The 16,488-nt window shown below is 36.2% G+C and overlaps 2 non-coding genes across 2 annotated transcripts; one reads left to right on the top strand and one right to left on the bottom strand.

Moving 5' to 3' along the window:
- Positions 1-6,112: 6,112 nt before the first annotated feature.
- TRNAG-GCC (transfer RNA glycine (anticodon GCC)) lies at positions 6,113-6,183 on the top strand. Its single transcript has one exon. It is a non-coding gene; the product is annotated as a tRNA-Gly (tRNA).
- Positions 6,184-6,398: 215 nt separating this feature from the next.
- On the bottom strand, positions 6,399-6,472 carry TRNAM-CAU (transfer RNA methionine (anticodon CAU)). The gene has a single exon. It is a non-coding gene; the product is annotated as a tRNA-Met (tRNA).
- Positions 6,473-16,488: the final 10,016 nt, after the last annotated feature.

Below are 16,488 nucleotides of genomic sequence, written 5' to 3'. Positions count from 1 at the left end.
TTGTGGGAAGAACTAACAACTTTGCACACTAAGACATAGTGCAACTGTAAATGCACTTGTGGAGCAAAGGAAAATCTGCAGAAAGCAGAACAGGACAAAAGGTTAATTCAGTTTCTCATGGGCTTGAATGAAGTCTACACAATGACAAGGGGAAGTATCCTCATGATGAATCCATTGCCTACAATAGCTCAAGCCTTTTCCATACTAGTGCAGGATGAAAAACAAAGGGAAATAAGACCTTCTAACCAACTTGTTGTGAATTCTGCTGCACTTAATTCTGGTACACAAGGGAGTCTAAATGCAAATTTTAGTGCAGGTTCCTCAGGAACTCAAGGGAGCTATAGGACTAATTACTCTGTTGGTAACAACATTGCTTCTTCAAGCAGGTCTAGACCATTTTGTGACCATTGCAAGCGTGTGGGACATACTAAGGATAAGTGTTTCAAGCTTCATGATTATCCTCAAGGATCCAATAACTATTCTCAGAGGTTTGCTTCTCAAGGCACTCAACACTAGCAATATTATCATAACAGTCAAGGTGTTACACCTCGGAAAATTTTCCATTCAAGTACAGTGAATAGACTGACGAAGGGCATGATGTATGCGATGTTTTGATAAGTAAGAAATAACCTTTGATGATTCTAAATAAGATTTCAAAGACATTCGAAGTAAGAGAAGAAAATTTGCCAAGATGAGGCAAGACATACGAGATGTATCGGAAAGGATTTACGAGTAACAAGTTAATGATGATTTAGTGATGCTTTGGAGAAGAGTTATAACGACCCTTAGATTGGTATTGAAGTGTTAGACAAGTGTCAAGAAGGTTCCATAAGGATTGGAGATCAAACGAAGCGACGAGGACAACTTCGGAAAAGCTGTGAGTTACACGACCACTTACACGGACCGTGGAATGTTATACGGACCGTATAAGGGTCCGTATAACCCAACAACAACAATATTTCCGGGGTGGTGAGCCACGGACACTTATACGGACCATACAATTTTATACGGACCGTATAAGTGGTCCGTATAATGCCCGACGGACTGATTTAGTTGCAAGTATAAATACATGTTCCCACTTTTATTTTCTCATTCTTTCCACTTCTTCATCTCTCTCAAGAGTTCTAGAGGGTTCAAAAAAATGTCATCAACACAAATTCAAGACAAATCAAAGGTTCATATCATAAATCCAAGAGAATCAAGTGCAAGAAACTCACTAGGGTTCATCCAAGACAAGAAATCTCTTTGGAAATGGAACTAGGGTTTTGCTCAAGTGAAGTGTTTCCACCAAAATCTCATTCTCACACTATCCAAGGTAAGTTTTATGGTTATTCCATGTTGTTTAAGATATTGAGAGGTTGAAAGACTTAGATTATGAAAGGAGATAGAACATGGGTTATAAAGATGAGAATAATGAGATTTTGAGTAGTAGCTTGGGATGAGTCATGATTCTTGATATATTGTGATTATGGTTATGTTATAAATGATATTAAGGGCATGGGATAAGCATTATATGTGAGAAAACGTACTAGTATACTATGACCATGATTATGGATGAATTGAAGTGGAATTGTGAAATGAGGTTAGTGTAGATGAATGAAGATTGTTGGTTATGAAATTGTGAACGTTATTGTAAATGTTTGGGAGTTGATATACGATATGGGAAAGGTTGTATAAACAAAGAAAATGCTGCCCAATTTTCCCTAGCTTTAGTAAGCACGTTCATATGATCGATTAGCTAATATGAATGCGAATTCTCTTGAAGGTAGAAATGTGAGCATTGAAAGAGAACAATTAAGCGATGGAATCGTTAAACGAAAGAAGTATGTAAGTAATACACCTGGGAAAATTTTTCGTTAACATACAATGAATAGGCCAGCGAAGGGCACGAAGTATACGATGTTTTGATAAGTAAGAAATAGCATTTGATGATCCTAATCGAGATTCAAAGACATTTAACGCAAGGGAAGAAGGTTGTCAAGGAAAACAAGGGATATGTTGCGTGTCGGGTAAGAATTATGAGCGACAAGTTAATGATGGCGTAATGATGTCTTGGAGAAGAGTGATAATGTCTCTTAGATTGGTATTGAGGTGTTAAAAAAGTGTCAAGAAGGTTCCATAAGGATTGGAGATCAAACGAGTCGACGAGAACGAGTTTCGGAGAACTGGGCATTATACGGCCAAACATATTGGCCGTATAACACATACGGACCGTATGTCCAGTCGTATGTCTTGCCCAGAATGAGGTCCTTCACTGGACCAGATCTACGGCCAGACATACAGCCAATATAAATTATACGGACCGTATGTTGGTCCATAGAATCTGGTCGGGACAGATTTTAAGTTGATATAAGGACCTCTCTCTCATTTAATTCATTTCATTTTCCACTCTCCACACTTCAAGAAACCTCTAGAATTCTCTCCACTCTCCATCCACAAGAAACCAAGAGAAATCTATGATCAACTACATCAAACCCACAAAATCAAGTGTAGAAAACATATCAAAGTTCATCTAAGCCAAGAAATCCCAAAGGAAGTAAGCTAGGGTTTTTGTGCAAGAAGAGAATTCCCACTCAAGGCTTATTCTTCCATTATCTAAGGTGAGTTTTATGATCATTCCTTGTTTTTTAAGGTGTTGAAAGTTAAAAACACCTGGATTGTAGAAAGATATAGAAAATGGGTCATAAATGTGGGAATAGTGTCATTGTTGAGTAGTAGTTTGGGGTGAATTGTGAATATTGGTATGTTGTGAACGACATTAGAACATGGAATAAGTATTATATGTGAAAAAAATGCAATAATGAACTATGACCATGATTATGGAGAAATTGGAGTGAAATTACGAAATGCGGATAATGTAGATGAATGATGATTGTTGCCTATTATATTGTAAATGTTGTTATGGATGTTTGGGAGTTGATATATGATATGGAGAAAGTAGTAGAAACAAAGGAAATGCTGCCCAATTTTCCCTAGAAATAGTGACACGTTCTTATAGTCGATTAACTAATGTTGATGCGAATCCTCTTGAAGGTAGAAACGCAAGCATCGAAGGGGAACGATCAAGCGATAGATTAGTTAAACGAAAAAGGTATGTAAGGCTAGTCCCTTCTTTCTAAGGCATGACTCATATGATATGAATCTTCTAAATTTTCCATAATTTTCCTAAATAAATGAGCTATGAGTCCATGACTGTAATGAGCTATATATGTATGAGGTTAAGAATAGAGATACGACGGGCAATATAATAATGATGATGAGTTAAGTATAAAGAATCCTAGAGTTAAGTAAGATGTCCATGAAGCTAATGATTCTAGGTATGGTTCCATTGATGCTTTTCCTTGTATACACTCACCTTAACATGTTATTTCCTTCAAGGTGAGATATGATGTGGATGATTACTCCATACTATAATCGGGGGTTCACGACCTTATGTCACCCGACATGGCCATAGTTGCCTTCAAGTTCTAATGTATGTTTTAATGATAAATGTATAATGATGTTAAGTCATGATATGTCTATGAGATAAGTAATAATGATGAGTCTATGATTGGTTGTATGACGATACGATTCCACCGCGCCTAGTTGGCCGGGCATGTCACCGCTAAGGCGGGCTGCATACGATTCCACCGTGCCTAAATGGCCGGGCATGTCACCGCTAAGGCGGGCTGCTATGTTTAAACCGTGCCTAGAGGGCCGGGCATGATCACCACTAGTGGGCGGCATATGATGGTTAACCGGACGCGGGTTAACGATGATGATGATGATGCGATGATATATGCGCTATGATGATACATGTACTATGATTATATAAATATACGATATATGTATGAAATATATTCACCTATAAAACTCATGCAGGTTATATCTTCCTCCTATGGCTTATGATTCTTCCATTATGTTCATTTCATTCATGTCTTACATACTCAGTACAATGTTCGTACTAACGTCCGTTTTCTTTGGACGCTGTGTTCATGCCCACAGGTAGACAGGGAGGTGATCCAGCCTTGTAGGAGTTGTTAGCTGACTTGAGAGCACTCCATTGTTCCAGAGGTGTCTTTGATTATTCTTTTGTGTATATATGTTTATTTTGGGCACGACGGGGTCCTGTCCCGTCCTTATGTCTAGAACTCCAGTAGAGGCTCGTAGATACGCATGTGTGGGTAGTATGGTCTCACGATGTTGCTATTGTATATATATAGCCGGAGGGCTTATGTATATCAAAGTGATTATATTTCCAAATGAAAAATGATTTTTTTATGATTTTGAGTATGAGGAGTGATAGAATGAGTGGTGCTCGGTGGTTAGCCCCGGGTACCCGTCATGGCCCCTAGTCGGGTCGTGACAGTAAGGCTAGTCCTTTCTTTCTAAGGCATGACTCTTATGGTATGAATCCTCCTATCTTTCCATGATTTTTCTATATATCGTGAATTATGAATCCACGAGTATAAAGAGTTTCATACGAGATAAAGAAAAGAGATGCGTTACGAGTATGACAATACCGATGATGAATCTAAGTTTAGAAGTCCTAAAGCTCATGATACGATATTCCTACGAAGCTAATGATCCTTATATGATTCCTATGATATTATTTTCCCTATTTCTCCATGACTTTCTTACATTCTGGGAACTATGAGACAATAGTGATAAAAAGCTTCTTATGAGATAAAGATGAGAATATGTCATGAATACGAAGATAATGATGGTAAGTTTAAGCCTGGAGATTCTAAAGCAAGATATGATGTCTATGAGATGTGTGTGAGGGCAATAATGATGTTGAATTTAAGTATAAATAATCCTAGAGTAACATATGACGTCCATGAGACTAATGATCCTAAATATGGTTTCGTTGATGCTTTCCTTGTGTACACTCGCCTTAAAATGTTAGTCCCTTCAAGGTGAGATATGATGAATATGGTTGCTCCATAATGTAATCGGGGGTTCTCGACCTTATGTCACCCCGACATTGTTATAGATTGTCTATAAGCTCTAATGCATGTCCTATGACCAATGTTTTGAAAAGTTACGAGTCTATGTTCAAAGGGGATTCCATATGAGATAAAGGTAAGAGATATACCATAGATACGATGATAGTAATGATGAGCCTAAGTTAGAGATTATAAAGTCTATCATGCGATTTTTTTTTTACGAAGTTCATGCTACGAATATGATATGATTTTCATAGATTGTCTTTAAATCCTAATGCATGTTCTATGAAAGGTTATGATAAGTTTATGAGATATATGTGATGATAATGATGACGATGTTGATGGTGATGACGATAATGATGACGATGATAATAGTGATGACGCTAAAGATATTTATGGGCTTTTATGTATATGTGCCTATGTATGGCTATTATGAAACCTCAAGCTTATATGGCCGGGTAGAATGTATATGTATATATATATATTTATGTAACGCGCGCGCACCTCTGCAGTTAGGTACGGAGAACACTGAGCCTTGGTAGGGCCAGGCACGGATATCACTGAGTCTTGGTAGGGCCAGGCACGGACAACACTGAGCCTTGGTAGGGCCAAGCACGTATAACACCAAGCTTTATTATAGCTGGGCACGTAAGACACCGACCCTATATAGTCGGGCACGATACTACTATGATTATATAAATGATATATGTATGAAAAGCCAGGAAGATATGTATGTGATATTGTCGAGCCACTATGTGTCCGTATATGGATAACGTTTAATGTGTATGAGATACGGTGTTATGATATATATATATGTATGATACGACGATGTATGCGCTATGATGATACATGTAGCGTATTGGATTAGTCTTTCTAGTGGGTATCCTTAATTCTCTCATCTCTTGAACCTATTCATCGCAAACCCAAAACCAAAATGACCCCCCTAATTTTTCTCGGTTGTGAGACACATTAAATTTGAATCTAAGTCCCCAAAGAAAATGCAAATCAAATAAAAAAAAATAAAAAAATTAGAGGGGGGTCAAACTTCTTGAATAAAAAGAATACAATTCAAAAAATAATTGGAATCGTTCCGAAGAGAATATGTGTCCCGGCACTGCACAAATAAGATCCGGTTATATATCATATATGTGGGTATATATATTGTGTATCAAGAACAAAAAAATGCGGATATGGTCGAATGGTAAAATTTCTCTTTGCCAAGGAGAAGATGCGGGTTCGATTCCCGCTATCCGCCCAAGATCCAAGATAAAGTAATTTTTTTACTATTTATTTATTATTTCATTTCATAAATAGCATTAAATTAAGAATTTGGTATAGTTGGCCGTGATAGTGTAGTGATTCTATCCCTCCCCTAAGTTTTCTTTTTCCTTCCACCCCCAAAAAGCGAAAGGCGGGAATTAATTACTAGTTAACAGAGTCAACCCTAAAATAGTTTGGCAAAACAAGATGTTGCGGAGACAGGATTTGAACCCGTGACCTCAAGGTTATGAGCCTTGCGAGCTACCAAACTGCTCTACCCCGCGCCGAAGATAAGAACTGAAAACTAATAGATAAACAAAGATTTGTACAGATAGGGTGGAGGGGCCCATTTATACAGAATGGTAAAGGGGCTTCTATGATCATCAACCATAGAAATAGAAATGAAGCGTTAATCCTTACCAACTTGATCTTGCTGCTCCTAGCAACAAACATTCATGAACCATTTCACGAAATAATGCGCTATGATGATACATGTATCGTGATGATATATGATATAGGCATGAAAGGTATCCTCCCTTAAAAGTTACGCAGGTTATGTCTTCATCTTATGCCTTATGATTCTCTATTATGTTCATTTCATTCATGCCTTACATACTTAGTACAATATTCGTACTGACGTCCATTTTCTTTGGACGCTGTGTTCATGCCCACAGGTAGACAGGGAGGCCACCCAGATTTATAGAAGCCGATAAGAAAACTTTTGAGAGCACTCCATTATTCCGAAGGTGCCATTGATTTACTATTTGTATGTATATATGTTTTGGGCACGACGAGGTCCTGTCCCGTCCATATGTCTAGTACTCTAGTAGAGGCTCGTAGATGCGTATGTGTGGGTGCTATGGTCCCACGATTTTCCACGTGCATATATGTATTATGTGGATATATGTATATTATTTTAATAGCCGAAGGGCTTATGGGTATAAAAGTAATTATGTTTCCAAATGAATGAAAAAAATGATTTTTTCTATGATTTGAGCATTAGATTAATGAATGAACGCTTAACGAGTATGATAAGTAGTAGAATGAGTGGTGCTCGGTGGTTAGCTCCGGGTACCCGTCATGGCCCCTAGTCGGGTCGTGACACAAGGTTTCAGGTACAATAAGGGAAAAATACCAATGGCTAATGCACATGCTGCTTCTGCTGATAATATGAGCTCCAACACTGGAGAAGGTGATCAAACTGCTCAAGGGAAGATAGCAACTGTTGGCTTGACCAAAGAACAATGTGATCAACCGTATGCCTTGTTCTAACATTTCAAGTCTGGAGTGGAGGAGAGAATTTAGGTCAAAATCCTGTAAATGGTTCAGCAAACTTTGCAGGTATAACAGCTTGCTCCTCTTCCATTGATCATGGTAAATTGTCATGCAAATGTACCAAAACTTTAAACAATACATGGATCCTAGACTCAGGAGCCTCACACCACATGACACACAATAAATCCTCATTTTTCAACATTCAGTCCTTATCCTATCCCTTGCTTGTTGCCCTTCCAAATGGATATAAGGTTAAAGTGACAGAAATTGGCAGTGTAGTACTAGCACCTCAGATTACTCTACATAATGTATTGTTTGTGCCATCTTTCAAGTTTAATCTCATTTCCATTGCTTCTCTAACTGCTCAGCTGAGATCTCTGATCATTTTTTCTGCCACTGCATGTCTGCCACAGGCCCCTCAATGAAGAGGCCTCTGGAGATTGTTGAAGTCAGAGATGGCTTGTATCTGCTGTGCACACATGGCTTGTATCTGCTGTGTACACATTGTCTCAAGTCTGGTGACTCTGATGTTGTTTCTTATGCCTTACCTAATAGTTGTAATGTCTCTAGTTCATCAGCCCAGTCTAGTTCCTTCAATGACTCTTCCATTGTAAGATGCCCATTTGATCATGATTGTAGTAGTTCTTTGAGTCAGTTGTGTCAGTCTTCTCCTAATGTAAAATACTCAATTGATGATAAGAAGGCATATTCTGTTGCTTTAACTTCTGCATCTAATTCATTATATGGAAACAATGATATCACAACTACTGTGGATGTTCTGTGGCATAATAGACTTGGGCATGTACCTTTCATTAAAATGAAGAAAACACCAATCGTACCTGTTGCATTCTTACCTAAACAATCCTTTTTTTGCCCAGTTTGCCCCATGGCCAGATAAAACAAACTTCCTTTCCCAACTAGAACCAGCACCTCACACAAAATGTTTGACGTGATACATGTGGACCTCTGCTGTCTCTATCACATGCTAACTCATGACAACCATAGATATTTCCTTACCCTTGTGGATGACTATAGCAGATCCACCTGGACTTATTTACTGAGCTGCAAGAGTAATGCTCTTCAAGTAATCAAGGCATTCATTCCTATAGTTGAAACTCAATTCCAGACCAACATCAAAGTTATAAGGTCTGACAATGGTTTAGAATTCACCAGCACAGAAGCCACCTCTTTCTTTCAATCCAAAGGCATCATCCACCAAAAGTCCTGCCCCTATACACCTCAGCAGAATGGTGCAGTGGAGAGAAAGCATAAATACCTACTTGAAACAGCTAGAGCATTACTATTTCAGTCCAAACTGCCCTTAAAATACTGAGGTGAGTGTGTCTTAACAACAACATATCTGATCGATAGACTGCCTACTACTTATCTTAACAACAAATATCCTTTTGAGATACTTTACAATATGAAGCCCTTGTATTCTCACCTAAGGAGTTTTGGATGTTTGTGTTACCCTACCATACCCAAAGTCCACAGAGATAAGTTCCAACCTAGGACTGTCCCTCACCTTTTCATTGGATATCCTCCTGGGATCAAAGGATACAAAATGCTCAACCTAGAGTCTACGAAAATCTGCATTTCTAGAGATGTGTCCTTTTGTGAATTTGTCTTCCCTTTTTCCACTTCTAGTTCTCATGTGTCCTCCATCTCCACTCTCAATACATATCTTTCTCCAAATTACACAGTCTTTGATCCCACACATGCCACACACACATAACATAATGGTCCTACCACTGCTGATGATAACCACACTACTGCTGATATGTCACCTGACACTTCTATACCTTTTGCTGATTCACCACAACACTTCCATACTCATGATCACCACCAACCTTCTCCTACACCTGCATTAGATTCTAATACATCTCAACCTAGAAGGTCATGCAGGGCAAACAAACTACCTACACACCTTCAAGACTTCATTTGTTCACTTCCTAATTTGAAGCCTGATGCCCTTGATAGCACTGCCACTCTTTCTTCTGCTGAATCCTTTTCTGCCCTATTTTTCTTGCACCAACATATTCCATCTACCAACTTACTCCACAATAGTCAATCTTTTGTAATGAATGTTTACAATGACAATAAGCTATCTTCCTATGAAGAAGCTGTTGTTATACCTGCTTGGCAAACTGCCATGAATCAGGAATTTGATGTATTGCATGCTAATCATACATGGGACATTGTCTGTTTTCCCAAAAACAAACAATTTATTGGATGCGGGTGGGTGTATAAAGTGAAGCACAAGGCAGATGGGAGTGTGGAGAGATTCAAAGCCAGACTTGTTGTGAAAGGTTACACTCAACAAGCTGGAGTGGACTACACAGAAACATTTTCACCTGTTGTCAAGATGACAACTGTCAGGGCACTAATAGTTACAGCAGTTAAGAAAGGATGGAGAATCTCACAACTAAATGTCAACAATGCTTTTCTACATGGAGACTTGAATGAAGAAGTTTACATGGACTTGCCTCCTGGTCTTGCTGTAGACACTCATGGATATGTTTGCAAGCTCAATAAGTCCTTATATGGCTTGAAACAAGCAAGCAAGCAATGGTATGCCAAACTCACTGAAGCATTGTGCTCTAGAGGGTGCAGTCACTCCTTGAATGATTGCTCACTGTTTCTCAGATAAAGAGGACCCAACACAGTTTTTGTTGCAGTTTATGTTGATGATGTGATCATCACTGGGACTGATTCCACAGAGATTGATGCATTGAAGGATTTTCTCCATCATACTTTCAAGATCAAGGACTTGGGACAGCTCCACCATTTCTTGGGGTTGGAGGTATTGTACAAGAATGATGGTGTAATCATCTCACAGAGAAAATTCACCCTTGATTTGCTCAAAGAATATGATTGTTTGTCATTAAGTGGTTTCTCTTGTCCCCTTGATCCATCTGTTAAACTCAGAGCTAAATAAGGTTCACCATTACCTGATCCTACTTACTATAGAAAGTTGGTGGGTAAGTTTGACAGCTAAGCACCAAATAAAAAAAAATACTCCCTCCGTACCAATTTATGTGATATAGTTTGACTGAGCACGAAGTTTAAGAAATAAAGAAGACTTTGAATCTTGTGGTCTAAAATAAGCCAAAGATATTTGTGTGGTTATAGATCATCTCGTTAAGCGTAAAAGATAAAGTTTAAAGTTAAATTGATGTCAAATAAAGAAATGTATCATTCTTTTTAGGACAGACTAAAAAGGAAAGTGTCTTACATAAATTGGGACAGAGGGAGTAGCAAAAATTAAACTTCAAAAATGTTGCATTAGATCAGAAATATACCAAAAACAGCGAAAAATGCAATCAAACGTAAGTTCATGTTAAATTCTTTTTTTCATATTCCTGCTAGAGTTTGTTAAATAGTTCGATAAACGTCAAAAGTGATCACTTTGGCAAAGTTAAAGGACCACAACTTCTCATGATGAATATATTTAAAAGATTATTTTGAACCTACCACAAACATAAGGGATTATTTTATCATTTTCTCCTCTCTTAAGATCAGTTAATCTTATTATTAGTTTAACACAAATCTTTATTTAGGTGAAAAAGACACGGTAAGCCCTTATATTTTTAGGCTCCAAAAGAAGACATACTTAAAGACAAATTATATGTTTTACGTACAATGTTAATGGTGACACTAGGGTCAAGAATGTCGAGCCATGTACCTTCAATTTCGAGTAAATTTTCTTCTTTAATGATTGTCGAAATTCAGAAATTAAATTATCAATGCACCCTTTAATTATAATTTATGAGGAATAGTTATTTTTACTGCTTTCTGTGTATGCAGGTGTACAACATAGGCAATAGTTATAATCTAAGGCTATAAATCTCTTATAGTAATAACTACTATTGTGACACGAGGCAGCAAGAACTCGAACACAAAAGATGATAATAGTATTTACATCTGTGAATTCATAAAAATATTCAAAATTAATACTTTATTTAATAGGATTAATATATATCGGGTCGTATATCGGGTCAATTTGATTAAATAAAGAGAATGAAGGATAACATGACAAGTATTGCCTTCTGACTTTAATCATATATTGCACAAGAAATTGCCAACTCTATAATTCGGCTTAATTAATTAAACTATGTACAAGTTACATATTTCTTCAGCTTGGAAGGTTGGGGGTCATTATCGATGACAACGCCTTATTGATTTGTTTCAACAGAGATTTGTTCCAATTCAACATGGAATAGTGATGTTTATATATTTCTCAAAGTTAGTGCTACTTATAATTCCATACTAAAATGATTACATAGAAATACATGATAGGGTGTATAACATTCTCTCATTCTCTGAAGTAATCAGAAATTAAACTGTTATACATAATAGTTATTTCCAATTTTATTTATTTGTAGAGAAATAATAGTTGATATTATATGTGCATGTGAATATATACAACAGCAATTGTGATTCGTGGCGCTGAGCATGAAATCAAAACAAAATTGCAAGTGAATAATGTTTCTGGTGGGTGAGGCATGATGGGATATCTTTCAGATAACTGTATCAAATCGTTAATAAAAGTTTCAGAATTGAAATTCCCATCCTTTCTCCTATCCTGAGCCTCCCCATCCCAAAAATTTAAAAGAAAAAACGTGAAATGCATTCAGTTTTCTTTGGTTAATGATTCAAGCAATTCCTACTTCTAAATCTCAAACCAGATTGATGATATCCTTGTGTCAGATATTGGGCTAGCCTAGAACTAGTTGGGCTTTCTGTTAGGCTCTTCAAGGTATATTGCTGAAGAAATTGCACGGGTTTAATTCAAATGGGTTGATCTTTAATTTTGTCCTTCTAAATTGAATGCGTAGAGGAGCATAAGTTCTTTAGGGGCGTGGGACGTAATTTGTGATATATTATAGTCGAAAATATAAATTTATGGCCATCAAAAACGTTATTTGTTACTAGGAATAAAAATTAATGACCCGCCACAAAACCAGCCAAAAGTGCAAATGACCCTATATTGCTTGTAGTGGGCTTCCATTAGGCCCAGGAAATGTCCACAAATTGCTTGTCTCTTTTGGGGCAAATGTTTATTAAATTACCCTTTTTTATTTATTTTTTAAAAATCTATGGACAGATTCCCTATGAGAAAATTAAAACTATGAGTCGTAGCAATTTGACATACATATTACTTTGTTGTAACGAGAAATTGTACTGCGAACATTAAATGGTTACAGAGAACATATTCTTCCAAAATGTGTTATTAATTAGTTTGTGCGTAAAATCTTTCTTTCTATTATTTTAAAGTGAGCTTATAAAAGATGGAGCTCATTGCGTGGAGAAGTAACTTACTGCTAAATAGAGACAATCAGAGCTTCAATGTTTACTAAATGCATGGATAGGAGTAGCCTATGGCGCTACAAAAATGGCATGATCTTCCCATTAGTAGAATTTGTGAATAATCTAAAATTTTAATAAACTAAGTTGAATGAACATAGTATCAAATTGTGGCCGTGTTGTTAACTTGTGAATAATTTAATAATAAAGTTAGATTTGCCCATTCGACAAAAACACAACCAATTTAATAGTACGAAATTTTGATCGTCTGACAAAACTTGTATACAATTGAATAAACATTTTTTTATTGTGTAGCGCAAAGATTATTTTTGTAAAACTTCCTGGAATGGGTCCAAGCAGCATATACTTAGTCGGGCCCTCTTTGGGAAGCTAGTAACGATAACTCCGAGCTGGTGCCAATGGTCACGTAAATTGTAAATTCCAACAATATTTAGATCCCTCATTTGAGAGTTAAAATGTGGTAAATAGACTCCAATTTTATATTATTTAGAAATGACAATTCCAAGGACGAACACATGCTAAATACTATTGTACAAACAACTACCAGAGTTGTATTCTCATTGCAACACGTGTGCTGCTGCTTTCGAAGACACGTATACTTTTGTGCTTCACCACACTTATTGCACTTTAGATACCCAGATTTCACAGCCTATTCTTGGTTTTACGTTGTATTGCTCAAGTTTAGATTATCTCAACTTTGTAGTGAGTTTCTCTGATACAAGAACGGATACACGGAAGCAATAAAATAACAAGGAAAATAAGAAAAAATAAAGGATAGATAATTTGACACAAAATTAGACAACCAAGGTTCTATATTAATCAATACCTCCTAATTGCATACTAATTAGTACCAAACTCTTAGGATTGACCTCAAGGGAATTGAATTTCCAAGCAACCGATCCTCTCGACAAACAATAATCAACAAGAGCCAACCAAAGGCCTCTCACAATTTTCTCTCTCTAGAGATAATCCTAAAACACTCAAAATATTCATCAATTCATCAAAAGCTACAAATGAAATAAAAGGCTAGCTATTTATACTAAAACATTAAGGAGGACAACTACACTATTACATAACTACCCTTAATGAAATAAGAGCCTTGTTTGGCTAGTCTTCCTTTGGAGATGAAAGTCTTTGAATTTATGAAGTGACCTTTTTTGCAAGCATAACCTTCCTTTACTCATTTGGCCACTTCGATGCTCATCCATCTCCAATCCGTTCTCCTATGATATCATCCACACTTGGAAGCCCGGAGACGGTTCTCTAAATGTCCTTGAGGAAACTCGGCTTGTATCATTCTCTCTTCTTCACTTTTTCAAATTGCCATCTATCTATTTTGGTGAGTTATTTGTTTTGTCCATTTTGTTCAATTTGATTTTCCCCCCTCTTACTTGGTGTATTGGGAAGTGCTGCATACACATACATCTGCCCTTTTTTTTTTCCCGTCAAATTTCTCAACTTGAATTCCAAGTTGTCTCAGCTTAAATTTGTACTACCCTGATGAATTTTTCTCTATTCTTGCCTTTATTTAATGCACTCGATTGTTGCTAATGCAAATTTTGTGGGTATATGGTAATTTCTATGTTCTTTTTGATAGTTTCATATGACTGTATCCAATTTTCACACTGATGCACTGAGGATATTTGATAATATGCCTAATTAATTTCTTTTTTCTTGCTTTCCTCTTTTGACAGGTTTTCTGCAATTGAGTAAGACTCAATTCTTTTATAGCATATGCATGTCCAAAATCAGTTAACAGATGAATGAAATGGGACATAAAATAGAATCAGACAGGGAAGTTGCGCCATTGACAAGTTCTACCCGCTTCCTCTCCTCCGACACTTTTCTTTTCTCAATTAAAAATTTATCAACCTTTGTTTCTCAATCTCTTGATATTTCATTTGGGTATTAATTTCTGTGTTTTTCTTTCTGTTTTATTTAAGTGCATGTTATCATTATCTTGAAGCTTGATTTATTTTTTCATTCTTGATGTATTCCTTTCACCCACGGGGTAAGTTTTCCAATTTTGGGATAAGCAAGACGTAGTAACTTCTACCTACAACAAAAACGTTAGAACTCGTGATGGGTTTATGGACAGTTAGATGGGATGGAAGTGTTTTTCGGAGAATTTACTGTGATAGACAATCTACAATTTACATGTGTTAACGTGGTATATGCTGCATATATCTCTTTAGTGATCACAACTGTTTTTGATGAATACGTGGTATTAGCTATATCATCCATTTGTCAAAAATCCTATTCGAAGTTTTCAAAGACCATTATGCCATGGTTTAACTTAATTCTAGGTAGCTTGTGTTATTATCGTAAAACTGAGACTAACAAATGATGTCATTTCACCTTACATTCCGCAGTGCTTTACTTATATTCTGAAGTGATCTACTTGTTCGGATCGAAAAAATCAGGGCGACATGCGGAAGCAAACAATTGCAAAACTCGAACCACGATAAATCAACGATAAAGAAAGACATACGAAATAAGACATAATATTCTAATGTGGTTTATCAATTAATCTACATATGAAAATCTAATATAAAAGAATAAAACTTTTTGAGAGAAAAATCTTCCCTTAAACAAGACTCTTTAAAGACTACATTATGGATGTTATTGTGTTATTGAATGAAAAGAAAATATCTCTATTTATAGAAGTGTAAAACTTCTCCTCTAAGAAAAGGATAGATATAGAAGAGTTCTTTTTTACCAAGAAAATCTATTCGGAATAAATTACAAATATTGAAGAATCCAAATATGATAGGAAATTCAAGGCAAACCCTAACAAATCTCTTCTTGGCCTGAATTTTTTGCCAAAATAATCTTGATTCTCCATCTTCTTATAATCTTCATCACTGCTGCTTGTCATGGTTAAAAATATTATGAGTTAAAAATTTGAGCCTTGTGTGGTAAAAGCGAGCACAGGTTGAAAGCGGAGCTCATGCGTTAAAAGTAAACATGGGTTGAAATTGTCCCAAGCGTTAAAAGTAAGCAAGGGCTAATAATTGGAGCTCATGCGTTAAAAAGTAAGCATGAGTTAAAAATTACTTTTTTTTTTTAAATATGCAGCAACAAGATTGTTGAAAATATGATTAAAAATGATCTCCACATGTTTTTTTTTTCGGGACAAAAATCTTCATTATCGTCGAATTGATTGCAACTTGAATTGATCCACCTTAAACCTACCTTCAATCTCGTTGAACCATTGGCTCTGATATCACTTGTTGGGATCAAAATAACATGGCATCATGCAGAAGCTAACAATTGCAAACCTTGACGGCGATAAATCGGACAACAAAGAAAACATACTAAAAGATATATAATAATCTAATATGGTTTGATCAATTGATCTACATATAAAAAACAAATATAAAAGCTTAAAGACTGTTAGAGAGAAAAATCTCCGCCTAAACAGAACTTTCTAAACAACTACATTGTTGATGCTACTGTGCTGTTTATGAGAAGAGAAGATCTTGTATTTATAGAAGTCCAAAACTTCTCCTCCAAGAAAATGATAGATATAGAAGAGTTCTTTTTTACCAAAAAAAACTATTCGGAATAAAACACATTTATTGAAGAATTCAAATAAGGTAGGAAATTCAGGGCAAACCCTAACGCTACTCTTCTCTGATTTAATTAATATATATATATATATATATATATATATATATATATATATATATATATA

The sequence above is a fragment of the Lycium barbarum genome, chromosome 3 (assembly GCF_019175385.1).
Source record: "Lycium barbarum isolate Lr01 chromosome 3, ASM1917538v2, whole genome shotgun sequence".
Lineage (NCBI taxonomy): Eukaryota > Viridiplantae > Streptophyta > Magnoliopsida > Solanales > Solanaceae > Lycium > Lycium barbarum.
This window is presented reverse-complemented; position numbering and strand designations above follow the sequence as displayed.